This window comes from Pipistrellus hanaki (genome assembly GCF_964339955.1).
Source record: "Pipistrellus hanaki genome assembly, chromosome: 3".
In the NCBI taxonomy this organism is placed as follows: domain Eukaryota; kingdom Metazoa; phylum Chordata; class Mammalia; order Chiroptera; family Vespertilionidae; genus Pipistrellus; species Pipistrellus hanaki.
Window position 1 is genome coordinate 35,038,912 of NC_140505.1, and position 4,410 is coordinate 35,043,321.

The 4,410-nt window shown below is 40.2% G+C and overlaps 1 pseudogene across 1 annotated transcript; it reads right to left on the reverse strand.

The window, feature by feature from the left end:
• Positions 1-1,141: 1,141 nt before the first annotated feature.
• On the reverse strand, positions 1,142-3,529 carry LOC311619630 (large ribosomal subunit protein uL6-like; annotated as a pseudogene). The gene is made up of 2 exons: positions 3,444-3,529; positions 1,142-1,819 (listed from the first exon to the last, which is right to left on the reverse strand). The product of its transcript is annotated as a large ribosomal subunit protein uL6-like (transcript).
• Positions 3,530-4,410: the final 881 nt, after the last annotated feature.

Genomic DNA, 4,410 nt, shown 5'->3' on the forward strand with positions numbered 1-4,410 from the left:
AAGATACTCTCTGTGACCTACTTCTAACCATACTCCTCTAAACCCTCAAGACTCCAACCTTGGGCTCTGTCCTTGTCCATTTAGTCAGGTTTTAGCAAGACAACAGCTGGGTCTGATCAAAGTCCTCATTCCCTAACCTTGATATCTGTTATGGACTAAATGTTGGTATTCCTTTCAATATTCATATGTTGAAATCTAATCCCAAAGGATGTTATTAGGAGATGGGGCCTTTAAGATACTATGAAGATATAAAGGTGGACCCTCATGAATGGGATTCATGACTTTATAAGCATCATGAGTTTGCTTCCTCTCTCTCTCTCTTACCACTTTCCACCATGCAAGGATACAATAAGTTGGCAATTTGCAACCCGAAAGAGGGTTCTCAGCAATAACCGACCATGATACCACCCTGATCCCAGACTTCCAGGACTGTCAGTTGTTTGCAAGCCACCCAGTCTGCGGTACTTTACTATAGTAGCCTGAACTAAGACAACATCTTATCACCCTGGCCTGACTTGAGCAAGAATCCCGTTGAGTTAGCCTAGCATGAATCCCCCTAGCCTGGATGTTTCTCCTAGTAATTTCCTATCCACTGACATCCCACCCTGCTGTTTGGCTACAAATTCCTACTTTTATAGCCCAAACATTTCCACTCGCATGAGACCCTCTCCTGCCATATCAGGATGTTTCTCCTATGGCAAACCCACTCTACCAGTCCCCCTGAATAATGTCTGCTTTACCCCCTTTTAAAAATGTCTGAATTTTTTTTTTCTTTTTTCTTTGTTTGCTTTTTGTTGTTGACATTTTTTGGTTAATCTTTTCCCACCCCAACCTCTCTGAGATCTGTCATTCTGTTCCATAAATCCATGTTTCTGGGCCTATTTTGACTTTTATTTTATTTTTTAATATATTTTTATTGATTTCAGAGAGGAAGGAAGAGGGAGAGAGAAATAGAAACATTAATGATGAGAGATAGTCATTGTTGGCTGCCTTCTGCACACCCCCTACTGGGGATCAAGCCCAACTACCTGGGCACGTGCCCTTGACCAGAATTGAACCTGTACACTCTATCCACTGACCCAAACTGTCTAGGGCCCAATTTTGTCTTTTAATTCGTGGCTTTTATTGCATCTTTAAGATATCACAAATAAGTCTGAGGAATCATCTGGCATTTTGCTGTTTCTGTAGCTGGACAGCTTAGATCTGATTCATCAGCCTGCTGAACTGTTTCTTTTGCAGAAACATAGATTCCACACCAAAAATGTTCTAATATCCTTGTTTTGAACTGTTGTGACTTGCTGAATCAAAGCAGTGGAGTTTGATACAAGTTCAATATCATTTTCTTCAAGAATTAACTCATCTTTCTGGGCTTGAGATACTGAACAAGCAACCCTTGAGCTCATTCAAACCCTGCGGATTTATTTTTCACCCAAGAAATTTTTTTATTTCAACAAGAGAACCATTCTCCTGAACAACGATGCTGATGGGGAAAGTGAGCATACTCAGACCTCATTTTGTAACACGTGGTTACACTCTACATAACTGCAGGTAGTATCAATGGTAGCCAGTTCCTTTTTATTTCACAGCCATTTGTCAACCTGAAGCCTCTTCTTTTTCTTTCCAAAGAGTTTACATTGACACGATTTAAGTCCCTCTGCAGGGTACCTCTGGGGCCCTTCACAATAACTGTCTCTTTAGAGTGTTGTCGACATTTTCTGGAATGTCGACAGTCTGATTGCTGAAAATGGTCTTTGTCCTTGCAGTAGATGTGGCCAAGAGAAGTGTCTTTTCTTTAACAAGAATAACATCATTTGAACGACTGAATGACAGAATTTGCCTTTAATGGCCAGAATAACTGGTTTTTGAAGAGCAGGTTGGGAAATAACAAGCTACGTTCAAAACATGTTAAATTTGAGATGCCTATTCCACGCCTCCAGGAGATGGAACCTGTGCAGCCATAGAGAAGGGTCTGCAAGTCATAGGAGGCAATGGTGCTAGAGATTAAGATTGAGGAGTTCCCAGGATTAGATACGGAGAGTTTTGATGACACAAACTTGGATGCACTCATCAAGGCAATCAGTAGAGAGAGAAAGGAGAAGGTGCCACTTTTCTATTGGAATTAAGCAGGTTGAAAGAGCCCAAACGTTTCCATTCACATGAGACCCTCTCCTGCCACACCAGAAGCAGGGGATGCACCATAGTTGCCACAAGGCCCTGGCTCTGAACACCTCTAGGTGAAGAATTAGTAGATAGACATGGATTTCTGTTCAGGGGAGCTTTTGAACACCTCCACTTGCCTATAGCATTGAGTTGGAATGAGATTAAGGTGTTATTTCTTTTATTATATATATATATATATATATATATATATATATATATATATATATATATATATATATATATAATTTCTTAAAATAAGTAGAATGCATATTTTTCCATGCATTTTCCAGAAAGCTATTGCCATGACAAGAGATTATTTTCCATAGAGAGGAACAGAGTTAATAGTCCTGTTTGGGCTTCGTATCACTCTTTGCATTTTGAGAGTTTTCACAGACATAATATTATTAAATCCTGATGCCCAACTGCTGATAAGAAAACTGAGGTTCTGAATGGTCTAAGCTGAGGTTCTAAAAGGCCATTATCATAGAGATAATAAGTGGGATTCTCTCCATCTTATTATCTGTTCTCTTCTTTGGCTATTGATGTAATGGTACTGACCCAGACATCCATCCATAGGGCTGGCACCGAAAGTCATTCAGCCGGAAGTGCAGATGCATTCACACCCAGACATTCTGTTTCCTGAATGATTAAGGGGACGTGTTCTTTAGATAACTGTGGAGCCAGAAACACATACTGTGGCTACTGAACTAAGCAAAATTAACTGGCCTGTGGGAGGGTCAGAACGCGGCCTCCGCAGGGTGCACTGTCCAACTGAGCTAATCAGCCTGGGGAGCCTTCTAATTCTAATTAAATTGAGAGAGGGGGTATTTTTCTTGCTTGTTGTCCGTTCCACGCAGAATGTAGAAACCATTTCACTGTGGGTCCTGTCGTCTCTGATTAGAGATCCTACCGGTTCTGTTGAAACACAGCTTCGGGGTTTATTAGAACAGTAATGAAACAGAAGGGAGTCAAGCATGTCCAAAAGGAGAGGCAACTCAACAGGAACATTTCTGTGCAGACAGAGACTTTATTCGGGACTGTGTTTTTCCTCGTCTCCACACTTAGAGCAAATGCTAATATGCAATCAGGAATTTAGTTATTTTTCACACCCTCATATTAAGAAGCAGAAAATTCATAAATATTTACCAGGTTGTTGCATGGGATGTGTGATTTCTTCTCTCCCCATAAATTATAAAATGTGTTTACATTTCATTCATCACGGGGGGGGGGGGTGGAGAATAAGTATGGGAAGACACCCCTGGTGAACTCAGATCTCAGCTTACATGTGACCTCCCCAAAACCGTTCCGAATCCCTAAATTGAGTTTTCTCTTTTTCTCCCCCAGCATCTTTCTTATTATTCCCAGCCATTATGTCAGTTTCTAACTGGTAAACACTTTAAAGTCTATTTTCCTGACCACACTAAACTTCATGAGGACAGATACCATGTCTGTATTGCTCTCCACTAAATTCCCAATATATTGCAGATAGTTGATGCACAATAAATAGTGTTCCACCTGGCCAGTATGGCTCAGTTGGTTGAACACCATTCAGTGCACTGAGAGGTCACCAGTTCAATTCCCAGTCAGGGCACATGGCAGGGTTGGAGATTCTATCCCAGCTCGGTGTTTGTACAGGAGGCAATGGATCAATGTTTCTCTCCCCTTCCCTCTCTCTCTAAAATCAATAAAAAATATATTAAAAATAATAAATAAATAGTTTTGGAAGGGAGGATGGAGGGAAATTGAAGTAAAAGAGAAGGAGAGAGAAGGAAGAAAGGATGGATGAGAGAGCATGATGAGAGAGCAAGGATCACAGGGTGAGGAAAATCAGGCTCAAGTGGGGAGTAAATAATAAATAGAACACAGAGGACTTTTAGGGCACTGTAAATACTCTTTAAGATACTATAATAGTAGACATAACTTATCATACATTAGTCAAAACATGTAGAATATCACCATGAAGAGTCCTGTGCTGTGTGAGGATAGTGGGTATATGGAAACTCTCTATTTTTTTCTCTCCATTTTTCTGTGAATCTAAAACTGCTCTAGAAAATAAAGTCCATTAAAAAAATGCACTCCCTTTCCAAAATATAAAGTATATGTTTCATAGGATGTACACAAATAAACATACACACTTCACATTTGTACACATGTATGTTTCCAGGTACACACAAAAACATTTTGCACATATATGTGAAACAGGTGCAGAATCTCCTTTGCAAAAGGTCCGCACTGGACAGGAATCATTCT